The 14,599-nt window shown below is 40.6% G+C and overlaps 1 pseudogene; it reads right to left on the bottom strand.

The window, feature by feature from the left end:
- Positions 1-1,183: 1,183 nt before the first annotated feature.
- On the bottom strand, positions 1,184-3,571 carry LOC719711 (U3 small nucleolar ribonucleoprotein MPP10-like; annotated as a pseudogene).
- Between the last annotated feature and the right edge of the window lie 11,028 nt (positions 3,572-14,599).

Genomic DNA, 14,599 nt, shown 5'->3' with positions numbered 1-14,599 from the left:
GATCCTCCCATTTCAGACTACCAAAGTGCTAGGATTACAGGCGTAAGCCACTGCACCTGGCCAAGATATTTGTTTTCAAAGGATGGATGGTTAATAGTTACAAGAAAAATAGGGAACGCTGAGGCACAGTGGCTCACGCCTGTAACCTCGGCACTTTTGGAGGCTGAGGCAGGAGAATCACCTGAGGTCAGGAGTTCGAGACCAGCCTGGCCAACATGGTGAAACCCCATGTCTTCTAAAAATAGAAAAATTAGCCAGACATTTTGGAAAGCACCTCTAATCTCAGCCACTCAGGAGGCTGAGGCAGAATCACTTGTACCCAGGAGGTACAAGTGAGCTGTGATTGCACCATTGCACTCCAGCCTAGATGACAGAGCAAGAGTCCATCTCAAAAAAGATGGAAAACAGGGAAGGTTTGTTAGTAGTCTGTCAGTTCCACAATCATGTCAAGCATATTAAAAATTCCTTAAATTCCTAATTACCTTTTCCTGTCTTTTTACAAAAGAGGATTTAACGTCATCAGAATTTTTCTTTACATTTAAAACACCTGCATTGTCAGTTGCCTCATCATCCAGCAAAGCAAAGGTCACTCTTTTCAAGCTTTCTTTACATTGTTTACTGTCTTCACTTTCTTCCAGGTCATCGTCTTCATCCCAACACTACAAAAACTCTTATAAAAAGAAATATACTGCTTTCCAACAGAAAAACAAAAGGAAATATATTTTCCCTCAATAAAGTTCTTCTTTTATATGCCTAATGCAATCAAATACTCAGAACTTCCAAAATCATCCAGGCATTAAGGAAGAGAAGGTATCATTTCAGTGAAATGCTATGTAAGAAACAGAACAAAAAGTGTGTAATATATAGAAAATAAATCATTCATTGATCTATAATACAAACCTCCTATCTCACAAAAATAACAGGATTTTGGGGGCACAAAACCAAATCAAAGTTCCTGGTAAGAAAGGTTTGATTGCTACTGCCAGTAATATTTTTCTTCATTAATTGATCTCTAATGTCCCTTTAAATCCAGAGACTTTCCTCTGGCTATCTTGAAAATATCTGATAGGACAGAATCTAACTTCTTAAAACAAACATACGTGCAAACCACAAGTACAAATACATGAGTGGGCAATTCCAGCTCACCTTGTAAAGGATGGTTCAAAATAGATTTCAGAAATGCTTAGTTCTTCTGCTGCTTCTTCAGCAATTTCATCATCTTGTTTGAACCCAGCGCATCATCATGATCACTTGCTATGTGTTCATCATTTTCAACTGGATCAAAAAAATCTTTGTACTTCACATTTCTGGAACTTTTACCTGACTAAGATAAAAATATTTTTAAAACTATTAATTAGGAATAGAAAAATACATCATTAACACATGCATATATATTTGTATGTGTACTGTATGTTTACATTACTTTCTAACTTAATAACACTACAAGTCAAAAAATAGTTACTAGGTGAAATTGGCAACTAAAAACACTACCATAAAACTATTACAGGAACAACTGCAACATAAACTGAATGGAAGTATAGATTCATTTTAACTGATAAGATACAGCATAATATTTATTAGCTCTACATCTTCTGACTACAATTACATGTCTCCTAGAAAAACAGAACAAAAGCTAATTAGAGGAGGAGGAAAGGGCTCTGTCCTCTCTCATAACTTTACCTTAACTTTCTTACTTCCAGAGAGTCCCCCTTCATCTTCATCAGCATGAATATCTTTAAAAAGATCAGTATCTTCCACCTCATCATCATCATCTTTTTGTTCCTCTTCTTGTTGTCTGTGTTCTAAATAGGCCTCCATTGCAGAGAGTTGGAAGAATATCTCTTCTACTATGGACTTTTCTCTTGGTTTTCCATGTCCTTTGTTTTGCACCTTGCTCTGCTGTTCCAATTTGTTGATACCAAAGTCAAGATCAGAATCCTCAGCACTGAAAACTGGGCTTTTCCTCAGATCGCACTTGCTTGAGTTTGCTGTCTCACTCACTTCAGGATTGTCACCACCCATATCTGACACTTCCTCTTCCTCCTCTAAATCTTCTAGGTCCTCCTGGCCACCAGCCTCTGTCTCTGAACCATCCTCTTCACACTCCTGTTCTTCACTCTCTGGGAGACTTATATCCTCATCTTTGTTTCACTAACTGCATTTTGGAAGCTTTGTAAAATTGGGTCATTTTGCAATTCCAGTTGTTGCAAAGTCTGCTCATCATCAAAACTTCCTATCACAAGTTTTTGTAAAGGGCTTCCATGGAGTCTACCATTCTCTAATATTTTATTAAAGTCATAAAACACTTTTGTTAAAGAAGTGAACTTTGATGCCAATCCGTCTTACATCCTATTGGGAGGAATTAAATGAGATTTAGAATTACAGATAATAATTTCACAGCTCTGTTAATTAAACGAAAAATGAAAACCCCAATTCTTCGGTAAAATCAAATTTGAATGAAGTGTAAGTATAGATTCTGGCCCTAACAACATATAAGCTGATGAGCCACACTGATCTATAAAATCTTTCAACCAAGTATTTGTGAATCAGCTGTATAGATTTTAGGCAGGAAAAGCATTACAAATCTCTTTGCTTGGAGATACATAGTGAATTAGCCTTAAATTATCAACTCTGCTACACTACACACCACTCCACTCAGTCATTCCCTTTTTCCTTCCGTGATCAACATTTGCTTTGGCTACAGTGGTCAAGGAAAACCTCTCTTAGATGTGACATCTGAGATGAAACCTACAGGTAAGGATAGTCCTATAAAGATTGGGAAACACGTATTCCAGGCAGAAGAAACAGCAAGAACAAATTCTCTAAGATGCAATTGAGCTTGGGAAGCCTGAGGAATGAAAAAGTGAGCGGGGCTAGAGTGTGAAGGAGGCAGAAGGTGAAGCTGGAGAGACTGATGGCTGCCAAATTCCGCAGGGCTCAAGGTAAGAGTTTGCCATTGTAAGTGTAATAAGAAAACAAGAGAAGATTTTAAGCAGAAGGATGAAATGATAATTTACACGAAGGAAGAAGAAAGGGAGGAAGGAGGGAGAGGAAAGTAGAGTGATTAGAAGGTTGATGCAGCATTCCAGGCAAAGGATCATGGTGATTTAAGCTGGAGTTAGAGCAGTGAATATGCTGAGTACAGTTTGGAGGTAGAACTGACAGGATTGCTAAGGAATTAGATACAGAATAGAGAAAAATGAAGACATCAAAATAGCAGCCTCGTTTTATGTGTGAGCAACTGGAAAGAGAGAACTGCCATTTACTGCGATAGGCAAGGCTTGAGGTGGACCATGGGGAAAGGACTTCAGGGGATGGCAGAGTATGGGTGGGTAGAAACAACATTCTACTCTATTTTGGACACTGAATTTGCGATGCTGACAGTACCAAAATTTTAAAAATTGTTAAAAGCCGGACAGTGCGGATATCCCAGTTGTGTGCTACTGAATTCCAACTAAGCTCAGTCTGTAGTTGCTGTGAGCCAGGAACTCAAGGGAGAGGTTGGAGTTTGAAATATAAATGAGTCATAATTTTATAGATCATATTTGAAGTTCTTCAACAAAATACGCATAAAACGCTTGTGCTGGGAAGAGACATGAAAGTTCTAACTCTCAAGAAGCTTAGTTGGTGTGGACAGACAAGTGACAAGTTTGTACTTTCAATGAAGCATGATGACAGGTAAACACTGAGTGCTTTAGGAGCACAAAGGCGGAAGGAGAAACCAATACAGTTTGTGTGTAGGGCGATGGGGGCCGTAACAAGCCTCAAGGGGAGCTTCTAGGCGTTAATAACTGAGGTTCGGTTGATTTCAATAACATTCAACGGACAGAGCCATACTGTAAAAATTCTAACAATTTTTAAAATGTTGGTAGCCTAGGTCCTCTGAAATGTGGGGAAAAGTGAATTACATTTCCCCTTACCTTCCCCCAGCTCAGCAATTTGCCAGGGGCCTGCAACCTGCGTCCACGTGCGACCCCAGTCGCACCTGAGCCCGGGATCTGCGCACTTATGTGAGGATGTGCTGGGGCAGCCGGTGGCTTTGCCCACCCCCGACCCCCGTCAGACACCGCTGCAGGGTCTGTCAGCGCCAGGCCCGCGTGGCCAGGGCTGTCTCCAACTCCCCACACAAGCGGCAAGCGGGGCCAGAGAGCCGCTGGGAAAGCGCACCGCAAGGAGGCGCCTAGCGGAAATTGGAGCTCCGAGCCCAGAGTTCCGCGGCTCACAGGTTCCGGACTCACCCCCAGCCAGAGCCGCTGGCAGCGCGAGGGCTGTCCCGTGTGCAGAGGGACGGGAAACAAAAATTGCCACTGGCCAACCCAAGCGCCTTTGAACTGTCTCCAAACTTGGTTTTGTAGTTTTCAGGGGCCCACAAGGGGTGGTGCCTCCTGGCTTTAATTTCTGCTTTAGGTGAAGCGGGTGTGGTGTTTGCGGTAGGAAATCAGCAGCCTTCGCCACGCCCCCTGCCGGTCGCCCCGCCCCCCACCGCGCACCTGGTTCCGGTCAGCGGCTGACGGACACAGTGGAGATGGCGCGTGGCAAAAGTTTTAGGTAAACACAGGGGCCAGTGAAGGTCCCCGTGGGTGAGGGCATGTGGGAAGGAGGCCGGGGAGGCCTCAACGTGGCCAAAGCACCTTGATGATGCGCTCTGTCCCCCGGGGCGGGTTCCGCGGCCACTGCCGGCACCTAGGCAGAGGGTACCTTCCAGAAACGCCTCAGCTTAGCGCGGGGATGGCCTTCTTGTGCATGAGTCCCACGGCCACCCGGGAGCTGTGCGCCCTGGGCGCTGCACCTTCCAGTTTGTGGGCTGGAGAGGTGGGGGATCCTGCCCAGCGGGTCTGGCAGGGCAGGGATGGAAGTAAATGGAAGCCGGTGGGTATCTAAGTATTATTTTACCGCACACCCATAAAGAGGCTGGGAAGAAACCAGAAAGAATAGCAAGTAGTGTTAAAAAATAAAAATAAAAATAAAAATTCAGCTGAACTGCAAGCATGACCAGCATCCTGTTGGGACCACTCAAAGGTAAGTGTTGTAAGGAATACAGAAGGAGTTACTTTTCCACGTGCCCTAATAAGTTTATCATCGCCTGCATAAATGGAAAGGTAAAGCACGTGGATTTAGCAACTTCCTTGATTTCTCTCTCCCTTCATTTTTTTAAATTGTCTAGATAAAATCATTTATGACTGAAACTTGCGTTTTCTGACTCTTACTTTCTTTTTATCCTTTTTTTCCCTCTTTCTCCTTTTATAAGAGAGGCAAGTGTTTCCATTAATCTGAGAATAAGTGTCAGGTGGTAAAGCCCCAGAGTTACTCCGGGACATTCGTGATAAATCTTTCTAACACCAGAGCCCACATTCTTAACCATGAGGCATACTCACTTCTTAGGTGATACACAAAATCGGAAGGTGAAAATATAAATAAAAAATGAATATTCGGGAAAAGGTATTTTTATATCTGTATTTTTAGAACTGCACACTTTAATGATTGATGGTTTGGGAGGAATATGACTTCCAACAGGCCATACACTTACTGCAAGACCTGAATACAGTTAAAGATGCATTTTTGTTTTGTAACTTACACATCTTGGCATAAAGTAAAGGAAAAATGAAAATAGTATATTCCAAAGACTGGTTTTGATTTGTCCTGTTAAGATACTTGAAACTTTGTGGCTCCATTTTGTGTGTGTGTAGTTGAATGTATGTAAAGTAAAATTTACCATTTTAACATTTTTAAGTTATAGTTCAGTGGCTTTGACTACACTCACTTGGTTGTGAAACAGTCACCATCACCCCTCTCCTGAGCTTTTTCATCTCACCAAAACTGAAACTCTGTACCCATTACACAACACTTGCCCATTCTTCTCTGACACAGCTCTTGGCAACCACTGTTCTACCTTCTCTGTGAATCTGACTACTCTAGGTACCTTGTGTAATGTGGAATCACATGCTGTTTTTCTTTTTTATGTTTGGCTTGTTTCACTTAGCATAATGCCCTCAAGGTTCATCCATATTGTAGAATGTGTCAGAATGTATTCTGCTCTTTTTTTTTTTTTTTTTGAGAATGAGTTTCGCTTTTGTTGCCCAGGGGTGGGATCCTGGCTCATTGCAAATTCTGCTGCCCCAGTTCAAGCCATTCTTCTGCCTCAGCCTCCCAAGTAGCTAGGATTATAGGCATGCACCACCATGCCTGGCTAATTTTGTATTTTTAGTAGAGACAGGATTTCTCCATGTTGATCGGGCTGGTCTTGAACTCCCAAGCTCAGGTAATCCGCCTGCCTCATCCTCCCAAGTTGCTGGGATTACAGACATGAGCCACCGCACCCAGCCTACACTCTTAGTTTATTAACACTTCTGTTCTTAAGTATCTCATCCATTTATCCACACATGGTTGTATACTGTAGTTTATTCATGCAAAGCAATCTTTATTGTAATAATTGGAATAATCACAAATTATACATTACAGTATTCAAAATAATGCAATTCTGCTGCACGATTCTGAAATGGGAGGCAGAGAGACCTAAAACTGAAGAGTTGTGAATTTCTACCAATTGGGGTCCAACCTGAAATAAAAATATCTTTAAAAAATTAGCTTAGAGAGGGGCGCCCAAGATGGCCAAATAGGAACAGCTCCAGCCTCCAGCTCCCAGCGTGAGCAACACAGAAGAAGAGTGATTTCTGCATTTTCAACTGAGGTACCGGGTTCATCTCACTGGGGTGTGTCAGACAGTTGGTGCTGGTCAGTGGATGCAGCCCAACCAGCGAGATCTGAAGCAGGGTGAGTCATTGCCTCACCTGGGAAGTGCAAGGGGGAAGGGAATTCCCCTTTCCTAGCCAAGGGAAACTGAGACACACAACATCTGGAAAAATCGGGTAACTCCCACCCTAATACTGCACTTTACCAAGGGTCTTAGCAAACAGCACACCAGGAGATTTTATCCCACTCCTGGCCCGGAAGGTCCCATGCCCACAGAGCCTCCCTCATTGCTAGCACAGCAGTCTGAGATCTAACTGCAAGGTGGCAGCAAGGCTGGGGGAGGGGCTCCCACCATTGCTGAGGCTTAAGTAGGTAAACAAAGCCACCAGGAAGCTCGAACTGGTTGGAGCCCACCACAGCTCAAGGAGGCCTGCCTGCCTGTATAGACTCCACCTCTGGGGACAGGGCATAGCTTAACAAAAAGCAGCAGAAACCTCTGCAGATGTAAATGTCCCTGTCTGACAGCTTTGAAGAGAGCATTGGTTCTCCCAGCATGGAGGTTGAGATCTGAGAACAGACAGACTGCCTGCTCAAGTGGGTCCCTGACCCCTGAGTAGCCTAACTAGGAGACATCCCCCACTAGGTGCACAGACTGACACCTCACACTTCACACGGCTGGGAACACCTGTGAGACAAAGCTTCCAGAGCAAGAATCACGCAGCAACACTTGCTATTCAGCAATATTTTATCTTCTGCAGCCTCCACTGCTGATACCCAGCCAAACAGGGTCTGGAGTGGATCTCAAGCAAACTCCAGCAGACCTGCAGCTGAGGGTTGACTGTTAGAAGGAAAACTAACAAACAGAAAGGACACCCGCACCAAAACCCCATCAGTACATCACCATCATCAAAGACCAAAGTCAGATAAAACCACAAAGATAGGGAAAAAGCAGGACAGAAAAGCTAGAAATTCAAAAAATCAGAGTGCGTCATTGCCTCCAAAGGAACGCAGCTCATCACCAGCAACGGAACAAAGCTGGATGGAGAATGACTTTGATGAGTTGAGAGAAGAAGGCTTCAATCGATCAAACTTCTCAGAGCTAAAGGAGGAACTATGTACCCAGTGTAAAGAAACTAAAAACCTTGATAAAAGAATGGAAGAATGGATAACTAGAATAACCAATGCAGAGAATTCCACAAATGAACTGATAGCGATGAAAACCATGACACAAGAACTATGTGACAAATGCACAAGCTTCAGTAACCAACTCAATCAACTGGAAGAAAGATTATCAGTGATTGAAGATCAAATGAATGAAATGAAGTGAGAAAAGAAGTTTAGGGAAAAAACAGTAAAAAGAAATGAACAAACCCTCCAAGAAATATGGGATTATGTGAAAAGACCAAATCTACATCTGATTGGTGTGCCTGAAAGTGATGGGGAGAATGGAACCAAGTTGGAAAACACTCTGCAGGATATTATCCAGGAGAACTTCCCCCACCTAGCAAGGCAGGCCAACATTCAAATTCAGGAAATACAGAGAACGCCACAAAGATATTCCTTGAGAAGAGCAACTCCAAGACACATAATAGTCAGAGTCACCAAAGTTGAAATGAAGGAAAAACTGTTAAGGGCAGCCAGAGAGAAAGCTCAGGTTACACACAAAGGGAAGCCCTTCAGACTGACAACAGATCTCTCAGCAGAAACTCTACAAGCCAGAAGAGTGTGAGGGCCAATAGTCAACATTTGTAAAGAAAAGAATTTTCAAACCAGAATTTCATATCCAGCCAAACTAAGTTTCATAAGTGAAGGAGAAATAAAATCCTTTACAGACAAGCAAATGCTTAGAGATTTTGTCACCACCAGGCCTACTACAAGAGATCCTGAAGGAAGCACTAAACGTGGAAAGGAACAACAGGTACCAGCCATTGCAAAAACATGCCAAAATGTAAAGACCATCGATGCTAGGAAGGAACTGCATCAACTAGTGAGCAAAATAAGCAGCTAATATCATAATGACAGGATCAAGTTCACACATAACAATATTAACCATAAATGTAAATGGAATAAATGGTCCAATTAAAAGACACAGACTAGCAAATTGGATAGAGTCAAGACCCATCAGTTTGCTATATTCAGGAGACCCATCTCACCTGCAGAGACACACATAGGCTCAAAATAAAGGGATGGAGGAAGATCTACCGAGCAAATGGAAAACAAAAAAAGGCAGGGGTTGCAATCCTAGTCTCTGATAAAACAGACTTTAAACCAACAAAGATCAAAAGAGACAAAGAAAGCCATTACATAATGGTAAAGGGATCAATTCAACAAGAAGAGCTAACTATACTAAATATATATGCACCCAATGCAGGAGCACCTAGATTCATAAAGCAAGTCCTTAGAGACTTACAAAGAGACTTAAACTCACATACAATAATAATGGGAGACTTTAACACCCCACTGTCAACATTAGACAGATCAACGAGACAGTAAGTTAACAAGGATATCCAGGAATTGAACTCAACTCTGCACCAAGTGGACCTAATAGACATCTACAGAACTCTCCACCCCAAATCAACAGAATATACATTCTTCTCAGCACCACATCGCACTTATTCCAAAATTGACCACATAGCTGGAAGTAAAGCACTCTTCAGCAAATGTAAAAGAATAGAAATTTTAACAAACTGTCTCTCAGACCACAGTGCAATCAAACTAGAACTCAGGACTAAGAAACTCAATCAAGACCACTCAACTACATGGAAACTGAACAACCTGATCCTGAATGACTACTGGGTACATAATGAAATGAAGGCAGAAATAAAGATGTTCTTTGAAATCAATGAGAACAAAGATAGGACATACCAGAATCTCTGGGACACATTTAAAGCAGTGTGTAGAGGGAAATTTATAGCACTAAATTCCCACAAGAGAAAGCAGGAAAGATCTAAAATTGACACCCTAACATCACAATTAAAAGAACTAGAGAAGCAAGAGCAAACACATTTAAAAGCTAGCAGAAGGCAAGAAATAACTAAGATCAGAGCAGAACTGAAGGAGATAGAGACACAAAAAACCCTCCCAAAAAAAATCAATGAATCCAGGAGCTGGTTTTTTGAAAAGATCAACAAAATTGATAGACCACTAGCAAGACTAATAAAGAAGAAAAGAGAGAAGAATCAAATAGGCGCAATAAAAAATGATAAAGGGGATATCACTACTGACCCCACAGAAATACAAACTACCATCAGAGAATACTATAAACACCTCTACGCAAATAAACTAGAAAACCTAGAAGAAATGGATAATTTCCTGGACACTTACACTCTCCCAAGACTAAACCAGGAAGAAGTTGAATCCCTGAATAGACCAATAGCAGGCTCTGAAATTGAGGCAATAATTAATAGCCTACCAACCAAAAAAAGTCCAGGACCAGATGGATTCACAGCCTAATTCTACCCAGAGGTACAAGGAGGAGCTGGTACCATTCTTTCTGAAACTATTTCAATCAATAGAAAAAGAGGGAATCCTCCCTAACTCATTTTGTGAGGCCAGCATCATCCTGATACCAAAGCCTGAAAGAGATACAACAAAAAAAAAGAGAATTTTAGACCAATATCCCTGATGAACATCGATGCAAAAATCCTCAATAAAATACTGGCAAACTAAATCCAGCAACATATCAAAAAGCTTATCCACCATGATCAAGTGGGCTTCATCCCTGGGATGCAAGGCTGGTTCAACATACACAAATCAATAAATGTAATCCAGCATATAAACAGAACCAAAGAAAAAACCACATGATTATCTCAACAGATGCAGAAAAGGCCTTTGACAAAATTCAACAGCCCTTCATGCTAATTCGGTATTGATGGAACGTATCTCAAAATAATAAGAGCTATTTATGACAAACCCACAGTCAATATCATACTGAATGGGCAAAAATTGGAAGCATTCCCTTTGAAAACTGGCACAAGACAGGGATGCCCTCTCTCACCACTCCTATTCAACATAGTGTTGGAAGTTCTGGCTAGGGCAATCAGGCAAGAGAAAGAAATCAAGGGTATTCAGTTAGGAAAAGAAGTCAAATTGTCCCTGTCTGCAGATGACATGATTGTATATTTAGAAAACCCCATAATCTCAGCCCAAAATCTCCTTAAGCTGATAATCAACTTCAGCAAAGTCTCAGGATACAAAATCAATGTGCAAAAATCAGAAGCATTCTGATTGGGCTTCATCCCTGGGATGGAAGGCTGGTTCAATGTACACAAATCAATAAACGTAATCCAGCATATAAACAGAACCAAAGACAAAAACCACATGATTATCTCAATAGATGCAGAAAAGGCCTTTGACAAAATTCAACAACCCTTCATGCTAAAAACTCTCAATAAATTCAGTGTTGATGGAATGTATCTGAAAATAATAAGAGCTATTTATGACAAACCCACAGCCAATATCATACTGAATGGGCAAAAACTGGAAGCATTCCCTTTGGAAACTGGCACAAGACAGGGATACCCTCTCTCACCACTCCTATTCAACATAGTGTTGGAAGTTCTGGCTAAGGCGATCAGACAAGAGAAAGAAATAAAGGGTATTCAGTTAGGAAAAGAAGAGGTCAAATTGTCCCTGTTTGCAGATGACATGATTGTATATTTAGAAAAGCCCATCGTCTCAGCCCAAAATCTCCTTAAGCTGATAAGCAACTTCAGCAAAGTCTCAGGATACAAAATCAATGTGCAAAAATCAAGCGTTTTTATACACCAGTAACAGACAAACAGAGAGCCAAATCATAAATGAACTCCCATTCACCATAGCTTCAAAGAGAATAAAATACCTAGGAATCCAACTTACAAGGGATGTAAAGGACCTCTTCAAGGAGAACTACAAACCACTGCTCAGTGAAATAAAAGAGGACACAAACAAATGGAAGAGCATACCATGCTCATGGATAGGAAGAATCAATATTGTGAAAATGGCCATACTGCCCAAGGTAATTTATAGATTCAATGCCATCCCCATTAAGCTACCAATGACTTTCTTCACAGAATTGGAAAAAACTGCTTTAAAGTTCATATGGAACCAAAAAAGACCCCCCATTGCCAAGACAATCCTAAGCCAAAAGAACAAAGCTGGAGGCATCACGCTACCTGACTTCAAACTATACTACAAGGCTACAGCAACCAAAACAGCATGGTACTGGTACCAAAACAGAGATATAGACCAATGGAACAGAACAGAGCCCTCAGACATATTACCACACATCTACAGCCATCTGATCTTTGACAAACCTGACAACAACAAGAAATGGGGAAAGAATTCCCTATTTAATAAATGGTGCTGGGAAAATTGGCTAGCCATAAGTAGAAAGCTGAAACTGGATCCTTTCCTTACTCCTTATACGAAAATTAATTCAAGATGGATTAGAGACTTAAATGTTAGACCTAAAACCATAAAAACCCTGGAAGAAAACCTAGGTAATACCATTCACGACATAGGCATGGGCAAGGACTTCATGTGTAAAACACCAAAAGCAATGGCAACAAAAGCCAAAATTGACAAATGGGATTTAATTAAACTAAAGAGCTTCTGCACATCAAAAGAAACTACCATCAGAGTGAACAGGAAACCTACAGAATGGGAGAAAATTTTTGCAATCTACTCATGTGACAAAGGGCTAATATCCAGAACCTATAAAGAACTCAATCAAATTTACAAGAAAAAAACAAACAACCCCATCAAAAAGTGGGTGAAGGATATGAACAGACACCTCTCAAAAGAAGACATTTATGCAGCCAACAGACACTTTAAAAAATGCTCATCATCACTGGCCATCAGAGAAATGCAAATCAAAACCACAATGGGATACCATCTCACACCAGTTAGAATGGTAATCATTAAAAAGTCAGGAAACAACAGGTGCTAGAGAGGATGTGGAGAAATAGGAACACTTTTACACTGTTGATGGGACTGTAAACTAGTTCAAGCATTGTGGAAGACAGTGTGGTGATTCCTCAAGGATCTAGAACTAGAAATACCATTTGACCCAGCCATCCCATTACTGGGTATATACCCAAAGGATTATAAATTGTGCTGCTATAAAGACACATGCACATGTATGTTTATTGCAGCACTATTCACAATAACAAAGACTTGGAACCAACCCAAATGTCCATCAGTGACAGACTGGATTAAGAAAATGTGGCACATAAACACCATGGAATACTATGCAGCCATAAAAAAGGATGAGTTCCTGTCCTTTGTAGGGACATGAATGCAGCTGGAAACCATAATTCTCAGCAAACTCTTTCACAAAGACAAAAAACCAAACACCACATGTTCTCACTCATAGGTGGAAATTGAACAATGAGAACACTTGGACACAGGAAGCGGAATATCACACACTGGGGCCTGTCATGGGGTGGGGGAAGGGGGGAGGGGGAAGGGATAGCATTAGGAAATATACCTAATGTAAATGACGAGTTATTGGGTGCAGCACACCAACATGGCACATGTATACATATGTAACAAACCTGCACATTGTGCACATGTACCCTAGAACTTAAAGTATAATAATAATAATAATAACCTGAAACACACCTAACCTGTACCTAGATTAGGAAACTGAGCATGACGGCACCCTCCGAGCTCCTCATGACCTCTACCATGATTCCCTCCCCTATACTGACCACTCTCCTGAGTCCTACGCCATAGATTAGTTTTGCCTGGTTTTGTATTTCATATACATAGAATTATATAGAATATAATCTTTAAAAAATCAACATACAAAAATCAGTAGCATTTCTATATACCAACAGTGAACAATCTGAGAAAGAAATTTTAAAAAGTAATTCCACTTACAATAGCCATAAAAATGTTGAACACCTAGGAATTAACTTAACCAAAGAAGTGAAAGATATCTACAGTGAAAACTATAAAATACTGATGAAAGAAATTGAAGAGGACAACAAAGAAATGGAAATATATTCCATGTTAATAGACTGGCAGAATCCATATTGTTAAATATCAATACTACCCAAAGCAATCTAAAAATTCAATGCAATTCTTACCAAAATACCAATGACATTCTTCACATAAATGGGAAAAAAGTCTTAAAATTTATATGGAACCACAAAAGACTCAAAATAGCCAGTTATTTCAGCAACAAGAACAACAGTGGAGGAATCACATTACCTGACTTCAAATTATATTACAAAGAGAGCTATAGTAACCAAAACAGCATGGTACTCGTATAAAAACAGACACACAGACCAATGGAACAGAATAGAGAACCCAGAAACAAATGTAAACACCTACAGTGAATTCATTTTTGACAAAAGTGCGAAGATCACACACTGGGGAAAATACAGTTTCTTCAGTAAATGGTGCTAGGAAAAGTGGCTATCCGTATGTAGAAGAATAAAACTAGACCCCTATCTCCTGCCATATACAAAAATCAAATTAAAATCAATTAAAGACTTTAATATATCAAACTGTGCAACTACTGCTAGAAAACATTAGGGAAACTATCCAGGACATTGGTCTGGGCAAATATTTCTTAAGTAATACCCCACGAGCACAGACAACCAAAACAAAATGGAAAAAATGGGATCACATCAAGTTAAAAAAAACTCCTGTACAACAAAGGAAACAAATTACAAAGTGAAGGGACAACCACAGAATGGGAGAAAATATTTTCAAACTACCCATATGACAAGGGATTAATGACCAAAACATGTAAGGAGCTCTAATAACTCTATAGGAAAAAATCTAATAATCTGATTAAAAATGGGGAAAATATTTGAATAGGCATTTTTCAAAAGAAGACATACAAATCACCAACAGGCATGTGAAAAGATGCTCAACATTATTGATCATCAGAGAAATGTAAATGAAAACTACAATG

Source organism: Macaca mulatta, chromosome 7, assembly GCF_049350105.2.
Source record: "Macaca mulatta isolate MMU2019108-1 chromosome 7, T2T-MMU8v2.0, whole genome shotgun sequence".
NCBI lineage: Eukaryota > Metazoa > Chordata > Mammalia > Primates > Cercopithecidae > Macaca > Macaca mulatta.
Note: the sequence above shows the minus strand (reverse complement) of the source record. Positions and strands in the feature narration are given on the sequence as shown.